We start from the raw sequence: 12383 nt of genomic DNA on the forward strand, positions 1-12383 counted from the left end.
GAGGAATTAGTGTTTGTTTGTGAATATATGTGTGTGTGTACAGAAGATGAGGGGAGCTGTCTATTTTTTTCTCTCACTACCTCAATTTGTTTCTGAATCTGAAGACAAATGATGTGATGGAAAGATCCCGGGCATTAGGAGACCCAGGTTCCAGTCCTCACTGTGTGACTTTGGGTAACTTACTTTCCCTTTCTGAACTCAGTTTCTCAAAGGTCCCTTCTGACTCTGATATTTCATGGTCTTTGGGTGGGCTTATGATTCCTCTCCCTGGTTGTACAGCTGCACCCCAGACTCCTCTTCCACTATCTTCTCTCTCATCTTCCCTCACCCTGCTCCAGTGTTCTTGTAAAAGGCTCCTAGACCTAGAAATGGGGTAAGTCTTTTGAGAGCGAATGAGAGATGACAGACAGCCTCGCAGCCGATCAGTTTCTATTTCCCCTGCAGGATGCTTCTCAGAGTTCAGAGGTGGGCCCAGGCTGCCAATTTAGCAAACGGCTGGGCCCCTGGGAACTGGAGTCTAAAAACAGCTAAGGGGTAGAGCCTTGGAGGTCAGAAGCCTCGGAGCAGTCTGCACCGAGGGAGAGTGGCCTCTGGCTCCACCTCGGGTTCCAGTCCTGGGAACTGCCGTGTCTGGAGGTCTGCCCTGCCCATCATTTCCTGACATTGCTCAGAGCTCTGCTTCTGCCCAGACCAGCGGCCCTCGCCCCAGGAGTTGCGTAGGGGATTAAAGCTCCCAACCTTATGGAGCTTTAATCCTAACAGGGCTGCCGGCATCAGGGAGACGATGCTGATTCCCAGGAGCCCAGGCTCACGGTCCTCCTCAGAACGAGGAGGGGGTGACCTTCTCCCACCACCCTAATGGTGCTGGAAACCAAAGTGAGACCCGGTTCTGTCTGCTCTCTCTGAATTTCTTGTAAGCAACAGCACGGGCAGAAAGGGTAGGCAGAGAAATACTTCCCGGGGCCTAGAAAACCATGAAATGATGAAACGGAATCTTCTTCCAGAGTATGGGATCCAGGAAACTGAACCCAGACCAATAAGCAGGATTGGGGGACCCAATAAAACATGAAAATGCTGGGCCCCTGATTCAAAAAGTATTAAAAATTTCAAGAAGGCAACAATGAAGCATTAAACCAAGCCTCCTAAGCGTGGGGCCATTCTGAGCACCGGGCCCCGTGTGATGCATGATTACATGCCCGAGAAGTCAGCCCGGCCAGAAAATCTACCATTTATTAAGCACCTACTATGTGCTCGACTCCTTATATCCAATATCTCATTTAAATCTCAAATAGCCCTATGAGGTAGCCATGATGAGGTCCTCTTCATGGATGAGAAAATCTAGGCTCGGAGAAGTTAAACCACTTGCCCAAGGGCACAGAGGCTAATGAGTGGTATCTGAATCAAGATTTTTCTGAGCTGAGGCCAGAACCTGTGGTCTTCTCCTGAGTGGTGCTGCCTCTGACGCACAGTCTCTGGGGGCTGCAGGGGTCACGACCTCTGCATGTGGGCACTCTGAGGTGTGGCAGAGGCTCCCTCCCCTGGTTTGACCTGCCCTGTTCTGGGCTGTGTTATCTGGAGGGGGCCTGGAGCCTGGCTTGAGCATCAGGGCATTGCAGAAAGCACACATGCTCTGGACTCAGTCAGACCTGGATTTGTATTCAGCTATGCCTCTCGCTAGGTAACTAGGAACGTCACTCGAACGCTCGTAAGCTTCAGTTTCCTCACCTGTACAACGGGATAACAATATCGACTTAATGTTATCATGAGGATTAACTATGATCTACATGAAGTGCCTGACACACAACAGGCACCCAGTAAAGTCAGCTCCCGTCAGGAAAACACACCGGCTGCCACCCCTACCCCACCTTTTCTTCCTTCAGCAAGCCCCCCTGACCTCGCCCTCCTCCTTGCCCTCTTTGAAGCAGCCTAAATTCACTCTTATCTCTAGGGCTTCTCCTCCAGGCCTGGCCAGTGAGGGAGATCTCTGGCTCCTCTTCCTTAAAGAACGTGGAGTTTCGAGGTTTATTGCTAATCATGCCAGGGAGAATTACAATGCCTAATGTGGGGAAATTACCAAGTTTCTGGATTCTTACAGAGTCTCGGTGGGGCTGACTCCTTTCTGGGGCGGCGGCCCAGCCCTGTTGCTCAGGCACCACCTACTTTCATTCTTCAGAGGGGCCTCACCCCAGTTCCCCGCTTTCCTCTTCCCCGCCTCCTTTCAGGGAAAAGCAGGACCTTTCCTCCTTCCATGGAAGCCTCCCACTGGGTCCTGGGCAGGACCTGGGGGCTTTCTTATCTCAAGGGAGAGGTTTGGGTTTCTGACAGCTGCTGTCTGAGGTCCCTCATCTACTCGACTTTCACCCTCTTAGGGACAATTCCCTGGGGACAAAGTTCCCTTCCAGTCCTTCCCAGCCCGTGCCAGGAAGAGGAGGGAGGTGGTTGCCTGGGGGCTCACCTGAGGTCTGAGAAGCCCTCTGGTACCCAAGAAAAGAGAGCACATCCTCCCCTCCCCTCCCCTTCCCTCCCCCAGAACCCAGCCAACTGCAGCTTCAGCTGCCTAGGGTGACGCCTGCCCTTTTGCCCTCTCTCCAGGAATAAATATTGAATCAGGTTCAGTCATCAGCGGTTTAAGAGCGCAGCCGTGGGTTCATAAATGGCTGGGATCCTGAGGAAGAAATGCTGAGTGCTATTAACGTCTCAGAGGGACCAGGGGCAAGCTCGCTGGGGCAAACTGTAGGCCTGGGGGTCCAGACTGTTCCCAATCCCTTCCTTCCCCTGGCTGCACCAGACACTGCCAGGTACCAACCTATGAGTCTGGGCTGTCGCCTGGAGTAGCCGGTTCCCTGGAATAGGTCTTTCTTGCCAGGTCATTTGGCACTCAGGTCTGATTTGGGGCAGCCTGGTATATTCAGGTATTGTACCCAGTCACACCTGTTCACAAGGAGACACTTACCACCACTGCCTGGCCACTCAGGTGCATTTTCACCTGGTAGTACCTGGCACAGTCAGGTGTATTTTGATCAGACATTCCCATTCATTCAGTTGTAGGGGCCCTGGACCTAGCTGATCATTCAGGTATACCTGAGCTGAGCAGGCCTAGTACCTGCTCCATCACTCAGACAGGGAGTGTTCCTGGGAGGCCCTGCTAATCCATACCATTCTGGTCATGGGCTCACCCCAGAGAAAAAGGGATTGTGGGTATAACTCCCTACTTCTTCCTCACTCCTCTAGGCATGCCCCCAACCCGGGGCCTGTCCAGATTGCTTCTGGTTCCTGACCCATGGTGACCCTTCCTCTCTGCCTGGCTCCCCTCCCCCCCCTCAGGCCACACCTGGCTTCTCTGGAGCCCCAGCCCCTCCCAGGCTGCAAGAAAAGGGGAAGCTGGCCTGGGAGGAGCCCCCAGGAAAATGAGCTGTGGCTCCAGGGAACAATGGTCACCGGGCTGGGTTCACAAGGTGTGGTGGCAAAGGGCTCCCAGCTGGTGCCGGCAGCATAGGCTGGGCTGGGAAACGCGGTTCCTCCAGGCTGAGGTGGGAATGGGGCAGCTGCTTTCCCTCTGCCCTGGGCACCTGCCCCAAGCCTGGCCCAGGGCTGCTGATGTGCTGGGATTCTGAGAGGGGGTGAGAGGAGCACGGCCTGCCTTGGCATTTCTCTGGGCTGTGCCAGCCTCAGAGGCCAGCAATGTGCGTCACCACTGCAAGGCTGTCCTCACCCTCCTGCCGTCCCCAGACTGGGGAGGGCTGGAGGGGCAGCAGCCTTGGTCTGGGGCCAGTCAGCGCCAGGAGGACCACCACGGGGGAGGGGCTGGCCCGGGGTTTCTGTGCACTCTTCTGACTCTCAGCAGAGTTAGCTCCCTGGGCTCTAGCTGGGCACTGGCCACCAATCCAGCTGCCCGGTTTAACATGAAATGCCTTGCAGATGTATGCCAAGCGGCATCTACCTCTATTCGTGCCCCAGTTTCAGCAGCTCTGGCCTCTGGGTCTCCCTGTCTCTGGCCCCAGTGAGCTGGCCATCTTGCCCGTGCTGAATGTTTTCTCCATGGCGCTGTCCTTCTCCATCAGGATCCAGCTGCCAGAGCTGGAGCTTGGAACATCGCACCATCCAGGCCCAAGCCGCTCAGGCAGGGGGAGAGGGGAGAGGACTCTAGGGGGCGTGGTGCCTCCTCTCCAGTCTCCTCTCTCCGGCCCCATCCTCACTCCGGGCCCTGCGCGGCAGCGCGGGAAGAAGGGCTACAGGAGCCTTGCAGCGTCTTCTCCGTCCTTCGGCTGGTGGCCGTGGTTGGCTGGAGACGTGTGGGCGTCCAGGGCAGGCCAGTGACCTGGCACCCCTTCATGAGGATATCTCTTCACTTGTTCAAAGTGGATTTAGAAGAGAAGCCAGGGGCTCCGTGGGGGTGGGAAGAGAAGAACTGCTGGGACCACCCTCGGCCCCTCTTGCCTTCCCAGTTGGTCTGTGCTCCCCACTCAGCATAGCAAAAGCTCTGCTGTTTAGCCCACCCCACTCTCTTGTCACTAGAGCCTCCTTGACGGTGAAGGGTGCTCACCTGTGCCCTAAGTGGCTTGTCAAATGATTTCTCCTACACATATCTTGTTATATTTCCATCTTGTGCACCTGTCTGCTGGCCCAGCCCTTACTCCAGTTCTGGCTACAAGGGCCTCTGGGGGCTGTATTGTCCCACCCCCTGAGTCCTCCCCTGCCCAGCTACCATCCCCATCAGTCCCTGGATGACTGAGAGCCAATGGTGTGTGTGTGTGTGTGTGTGTGTGTGTGTGTGTGTGTGTGTGTGTGTGTGGGTGTGTGGGTGGTGTGTGTGGGTGGTGTGTGTGGGTGGTGCGTGTGTGGTGCGTGTGTGGTGTGTGTGTGTGGTGCGTGTGTGTGGTGCGTGTGTGGTGCGTGTGTGTGGTGCGTGTGTGTGGTGCGTGTGTGGTGCGTGTGTGGTGCGTGTGTGAGTGGTGCGTGTGTGAGTGGTGCGTGTGTGTGTGGTGCGTGTGTGGTGCGTGTGCGTGTGTGGTGTGTGAGTGGTGCGTGTGTGTGTGGTGCGTGTGTGGTGCGTGTGTGTGTGTGGTGTGTGTGTGGTGTGTGTGTGTTGGGTGGTGGGGTGCTTAGATGTTTTCAGACACCTGGAGCAAAGACCTCACGGCCACCCCCCACTCCCCACCTTTCCCAGACTTCCTTTCCAGAAGTCCAACTCAGAATCTCCTGGGAAGCCAGTTTGGCCCATTTGTTCTTGGTCCTGGGTGTCCAGGTAGAAGGTGGGGTCCCTTCCCTTGTTCCATGCCCTTTCACTTCCTTTCCCTGAGGACTTCCCAGATCTCCTCCCAAGGCCATGGGAGTGACTGGGACTCCCCACTCACAACTCACGCCCCTCTAGTTTCCCTTCCCCTGAGCAGGGCCTATAGCCAAGCCTTGCCCTGCCCTGTCCACTGCCTCCCTGTCCCCCAGAAGGGGCGGGCGGGTGCCTTGAAGAAACTGGGATTTTGTGTTTAATTATGGAGCAGGCACTTGGCAATGAGTCGGCTCCCGGCAGGGCGTGCAGCGTCTCTGGCACCCTGGCCAATGACATAGTGCCGAGCCAGCTGACAGAGGAACCCCTGTAATTTACGGGGCCCTAATTGCTGTGGAGGTATTGCTTTTTAATGTGATCGGGAGCAAAGGCCTTCTTTTTTTTTCCCCCTTTAATCCGTCCAACTGGGAGAAAGGAGTTCTGGTCTCTCCTCACATGTTGTTCCCACCTGAACATGCTACTCAACGGCCACAAGGGGGTCCATTCAAAGTCTTTACTCCTGAGCCGTTGTTTAGAGCAGGGTCCTGAGCCGCTTGGTGCTCCGGAGATTCAGAGAGGAAGTTCAAGGTGCCATGACTGCCCCTCAGACTAATGCCCCTTTAGCACCCGTTACAGCATGCCCCACACAGGTCAGCACACAGGTCAGCCTCACCCACTGGACCACTCGCTCTTGGTCTTTTCTGGATCATAGAACCCTTTGAGAGTCTCACAAATGTTTCTCTTGCTCTCTTTCAAAAAGAATAATAGCTAACACTAATTGTCCTCTTATTTTGTGCTAAGTTATTTACATACATTTCCCATTAAACCCTCAGTATGACCCTATGAGAAAGGTACTCTCTGATCACCACCTCACAGATTAGGGAATTGAGGCACAGAGTGGAGAATAATTTGCCATATCCCACAGTTAAGACTTGAATCCAGCAGATTGACTCCACTTGAATACGTTTGTTTGTAGAGTCTCTCTCATTAAAACCGTGCAGTCTTTGTCTCTGACACACACACACACACACACACACAGAGTCAGTATCAGCCTATAACAGTATGGATTTTCAGATTCTCTGAAGCTCTCCTCTGCTCCAGGGTATAAAATTCCCCACATTCAGGAGCCCCGAACCCAGACTGTGAGACACCTGAGAGCAGGAACTGTACCCATCATCACGACTGCTGGATAGGCAGCACTTAATTAGCGTTTACTGAAGGAAGGAAAGGGGGAGGCAAGGGAGGCAGGGAGGGAGGACGTGATCCCTGCCTCCGAGAAGTTCAGGATCTAGTTAGTTGGACAAGATACCCAAGCTCAAAGACTTTTAAATAACAACTCAGAAGAAGAGAGGAGCCCCGACCCATCCGTGCAGGACACATTGTGCTCACTGGACAAAATACACAGACACAGAGAATGGAAAGCTGCTGGTGCTGCGCGGATCTCAGGGTGGTGGGAGGAACAGCTGGGTGACAGAGGTGGCAGGCTCAGAGCCGCTCAGGAAGCAGTCACCCAGATGCCCACAGTGCTCCTGACACCAGCTCTGTTTGCTTTCTCTCCAGAGTGGCGGCACCAGGAGAGCCCCCCAGGCTTCTCCTGCTCCCCACTCCTGCACAGCCTAACAGCCCAGCAGTCGCTAGTACCCCCAATCTCCCTTCCCTACCTTCCAGTCACCCCTCGGCCCTCCACATCAGGCTTCTGCCCACCCCACCCTCCAGAACTGCCCTCATCAAGGTCACCAATGTTGAGTGACCAACCACCTCCATTTGCCCAGGACTTTTCATCCTAGAACTAGACGAGTCCCAGGAAAACTGGGACTGTTCACTTCCTAGTTGCCAAATTCAATGATGCCTTTCAGTCCTTAACTACCTTGACCTCCAGGCTCCTCCTGGCGCCTCTTCCCTTCTCGACACCCTCTCTGCTCCTGACTCCTGGCTCGATCTCCACCTCCTTTGTCAGCTCTGTTTCCTCTGCCAATTCGGTCCCACCGTTTTGGTTCTCCAGGCTTATTATACACTAGGTACTGGGAATACAAAGGCTAAAGATGTGATCCTTGGCCTCAGGAAGCTCATACCCCAGTAAAGAAGACAGACACAGAGTCCCCATGTATTGGGGGGCACTCAACGAGAGAAGTGTGTAGACAGAACAGAAGCGCTTCACACTGCTGAGTGATTAAGGCTGTCTGGACAGCATCGAGGACCCTGTCAAGGAGGTGGTGACTCCTGAGCTGGGCTTTGAAGAATGAATAGGAGTTAACTAGATACCAGGAGGAAGCCCTTGTAGTTGGTGAGAACAACATATGAAAGTCATGAAGCAGTGAAACACGGTAGGTGTGCAAGGGAAGCACATGCAGTTTGATGTGGCGGAAATCAGTGGGGGAGGTCGAGATGAGCTGACGAGGCAGGCAGAGGCCAGGTCACAGGGGCCTCATTGGCCATGTCTCCACAAGCAACTCCATGAATGAGACTGAAGAGGCCCAGAGCTCCCCAAAATGAATGAAAAATAGTGTGCATATGTGTTTTTGATTCTAGGAAGGAAGTTCTTCGGCATTCGTCAGATTTCGAAGGAGGTCTTAGGGGCCCAAAGGCCCACTGTTGGGGCGCTATCAGATGCAGCTGGGCAGAGGAGCCCATTGTCAGCTTTTCCTTTTTAACTAAGATAAACGCTGTGGTAGCTGAAAGGAGGATTCTGGGGTATGGAAGCGAGAAGCCAGTTTAGCAGTGGAGCACACAGTGTTCAAGCCTCAGCTTTCTCGTTGGCCCTGAGCAGAGTCTCCCTAAGGCGGTCTGCCATCCCTACCAGCACCTGCCTCCAGGTCCACCCAACGGGTCTCCTGGACTTCCAGACTTCTCCACCAACACGCTCTGCAGGCCTCTCAAAGTCCACCTGGCCATAGCCAAAGTCAGCATCTGTGCCTGGCAAACGGTAGATACCAAGTAAGGTTTTCAAGTTGAACTGAGTTCCAACTCTATAATCTACTCATGAGCTGAATTTTAGGGTTTGATTTTAGATCTTTCTGGGGACCAATCAACTTTCTTTTTCTCAGAAGATTCAAAATTCTTCAGGTTTTCTGAAAAGAAAATGTATAGTTCCCATCCTTATTTATTTGTTGAAAAGTAATTACATGCTCTGAGCACATACTATAATACAAGCAGGAGCCTCTGACCCCATCTATAGATGAGCAAACTGAGGCCCATGTCTAAAAAAAAGCTATTTAGAAAGCCTAGGTGGACCAGCTGCCTCTCTTCTCCCTCATCCTGCATGGGGACCCTATTCAGTGACCTAACCCCAGCCAGGGTTGCCTGCATTCTCACCCCAGTGACTGTCAGTCTCGTTGCTGAGGGCCACTTTCCCATTTTCTCAGCTCTGTGTGGTGGTTTCGTTGTTGTGGTAATGCAGCGACCTGAAGGCTGTGTGTGTGTGTGTGTGTGTGTGTGTGTGTGTGTGTGTGTGTGTGTGTGTGTGTGTGTGTGTGTGTGGTCTGTTTGGGAGGCACTGCTGGATACAGGGGTGGGGTTCTAATTGGTTTGATGGTTGCTAGGGTCAACAGGGCTGTGATTGGCTGACTCTGTTTATGTGTCCTCCCTGTCCTAGAACCCTCTAGGGATGCAGCTGTTGCCCGATCTGAGGTCTGGAGTGGTCGTGCATGGGGGGCGCTGTGTGTGTGTACATGTGTACACACATGCACAAGTACACATGTGCCTGTACATTTGGCACAAACAGTGAGGAGAGGATGCTTGGTGCAGTGATAAAGTGGAAACTTCCAGGCTCTCTACCGGAATTACAATGGAATCAGGTAAATGATATTTTTCCCCACTCTCCACATATCATTGGAAAACAATGGCCTGGGTTTCTTCAGTGGAGGAGTAAGAACTGGCTGAGTCCAGCCACATCCTGCTTTTCCAACTGACTAGTACAGCCTAAGGAGCTAGGCCATAGGGGATTGGTACATGGGCTCAGGTCTCTGCTGCCACTTTCCCCCCTCCCTGTCAAGGACATACATGCTCTTGGGGAGAATTTCTCTCTGTTTTTACTTAGTGTCTCATTTCTCTTGCCTTCCCTTGTCTCCTAGAACCCTAAGAAGGGCTCTTTGGTCAAACACTAATGATCTCACACACATGCAGATCTTTTTATAGTTTACAAAGCACTTTGACATTCACACTCTCATTGAATCCTCCTGAGAGGCAGGCATTCACGTTATTCCCATTTTGCAGAGGAGTAAAACTGAGGCCCCGATAAAGAAATGACTCCTGCACCTTAGGGGCAGAGTCAGGTCTCTGGATCTCCCAAGGGTTCCTGCAGTGCTTCTGGAGACCATGCCTGCCTGGGTGAGGGAGGGACCAGAAGGGAGGAGAGCCTGCGGCAGTGTCGCGCAGGAAGGAGATTCTCTGTTGGCTGAACTCTCCGTCTGGATGCTGCGCCTCCCAGGAGAAAGTGGGGCGGGCTTGAACTTTGGTTTTTCAGAAGCTATTCAAATGCGCTGCCCACACAGTCTGTGAGGGAGAGCTGTTTCCAGCTTCCCCACTCAGCCCTCAGGCACCCAGGGATGCCTGTCCTAACTGCAGAGCAGCAGCGTGTCACTGGCAGTGGGGAGGAGGGACAGGATCAGAAGGAAGAGTGGGTTGGGCTGCCCCTGGGGCCCCCATGGTCATGCTGCTCAGGCCTGCCAGCCTGTTGTGCTAGGGCCAACCAGAGCCTCCCAGGAATGCAGCAGACCCTTTAGGCTAGCAGAGGGGAGGGGCCTGCTGGGGAGAGGTCCCAGGAGCTGGAGCACCAGGGGGAACCCCCAGCTGAGAGAGTCTCATCTGACCCTCTGCAAGGAGCCAGTTATTGGGCTGCAGAGAAGGGAAACAAGCATTGATAGGCACTAGATTTACATCTCATGAAAACCTCACAACAGCCCCGAGAGAGAGACTATTACCATCTCCATGTTACAGACGGGCAAACCAGAGATGTGAGTAACTGCCCAAGGTCATACCGTCTATGTGACTTTAGAGCCTGAGGTTTTGGTTCGTGGGGCAGCAGCGTGGGAGTCCCTCCTTAGTGGAGGACACAGGTAGCGCTGCTTCTACTAAGCTGGGCTTATTGAGAGACGTATGGAAAGAAAATTGGCCTGGGAGAAGGGTGGGGTCACCAGAGGATTTGGAGGTAATTTTCCGAAGGGCAGAGAAAGGGAGCCGAAAAATTAGGATGAGCCAAACACACACACACACACACACACACACACACACAGGCTCTTTATCCTGCTAGCAAGCTCCACCCACATGCCTATGGTCACTCTTACCTGGCTCCCCCTTCTACCTGTCCATTTGCTCATGCCCTTCCCTGGGGCTGCCAAGGCTCCATTTGCCATACAGACTGCATATAGACACCCATCTGCAGCCCATCCCCCTCCCCCAACCCCAAGGAGCAAGGCGTTGCCTTCAAAACTGAAGATTTCAAAGATTCTGAAATGCAATCCCATGTCAGGGGGTGGGGGGGCTGATGTGATAGTCTCTGAGCAGGTAGCTGACCCTACATCATTTAAGGTGTCACCTCTCCTCTGTGAAGCTGTCCCTGATTCTCCTGGGCACAGTTAAGGGATTCCTCCTGGAAGTTACCTTTGCCTCGCTAAGGAACTCTTCCTCTGCACATCTCTCTCCCTGGGATACTGACCTGCATAAGAATGGGGACTGAGATTTAAATCCCAAGGATCCATCCGGTACAGACCCTGGCATGTAGCAGGTGCTCAGTAAATGTTTGTTGAATAGATAAACAACAGTAATTACATCTCCTATTTATTGAGGTCCTGTTACGAGCCAAGCCCTGTGCCTTGGCATACATTATCTTTAACATGCACAACAAGCACACACATCGATTTTAGCATCTTTGATTACAGATTGCAAAACTTGGCTCAGAAGGTTTAAGTCACTTGCCCAAGGGCACACAGCCAATACAAGGAAGCTCTGGGAATCGAGGCATCCCTAAGGAGCTCCCAGCTTGGCCTATCACACCAGTGGTTCCAACCTTGACACTCTCCACTCCCTTAACTTCTAGGTGTGAAGTTCTGTGACCCTGTCTCCTAACTATCTCTCCTCCTCTCCCTGCTGCCACTGCACTAGTCTAAGCTTGCATGATGTTTCACCAGATTCAGCCTTGAAATTGGGGTCCGCATGTTCAGATCTGACCCCACCATCAATCCTCCACTTGACTGCCAGAAGGATCGTCCTAAATCACAGACCTGGTGATACCTCTTTCCTCTGAAATGCTCCAGGTCGCCTTGTATTGTCAGGGGAGGGTCCTGGCTCGTTAGCCATGGTGTACGTAGAAGGGTCTCCAGAATCCAGCACCTGCCTCCCTTTACGAAGTCACCTCCAGCCCTACCAACTCTAAGCTCTGGCCTCACAGAGCTGTGTAGCCGTATTTTCTCACCCCTGCACTGTGTACATCTTATCCCTGCTGGAAAAACAGAAAAGCCCTTCCTCCCCTCCATTGTCCTCTCATCCTGTAACCCTCAGTTCAAGCAGCAGAACCACCCCTCCAGGCAGCCACAGCTCTAACCTTGGCCCTCCACCCCGGAATTGGTCACTTACTGCCCCAAGAGACGGTGAGCTTTCTGAGGGGGAGGGCTGCATTTCATTCTTCTTTCGTGCCCAGTAAATTGGCCGTTATTTGGCATATAAGAGATGTTCAGAAAACTTTGTTGAAACCTCTTGACCTCATCCATCCCCCTGGTTCCTTTGGCTTCATTCTCTCTAATCCTCTAAAATACAGTTGCTTAGCATAGCTCCTTCCCTGCCTCTGCATGGACTCCTCCCTGCAACCCTAGTATTCTTATCACACACGTGGATTACGGAGCCAAGAAGGTTGCTTCCTTTCCTGAAAGCCTGGAGACTCTGGATCCATCCGCTCTTTGCAACCCTTCAACACTCGGCAGTTTTATTCTTAGAGTGCATGTGCCCGGGAAATCTGCATGCCCCGGCAGGGAAAACATTAGGTAGCAAAGAGTTGGGAGGCCCTTTGCCAGGTGGCCCTGCAGACTCCCCACAAGTCACTCTCCTGATGGGCCCAGTGTCTTCCTTCTCCCTCCCGAGTCCAAGCCCTGTGGTGTTGCGAGAGATCTTGTGCTACAGGTTGGATGCA

Source organism: Lagenorhynchus albirostris, chromosome 2, assembly GCF_949774975.1.
Source record: "Lagenorhynchus albirostris chromosome 2, mLagAlb1.1, whole genome shotgun sequence".
NCBI lineage: Eukaryota > Metazoa > Chordata > Mammalia > Artiodactyla > Delphinidae > Lagenorhynchus > Lagenorhynchus albirostris.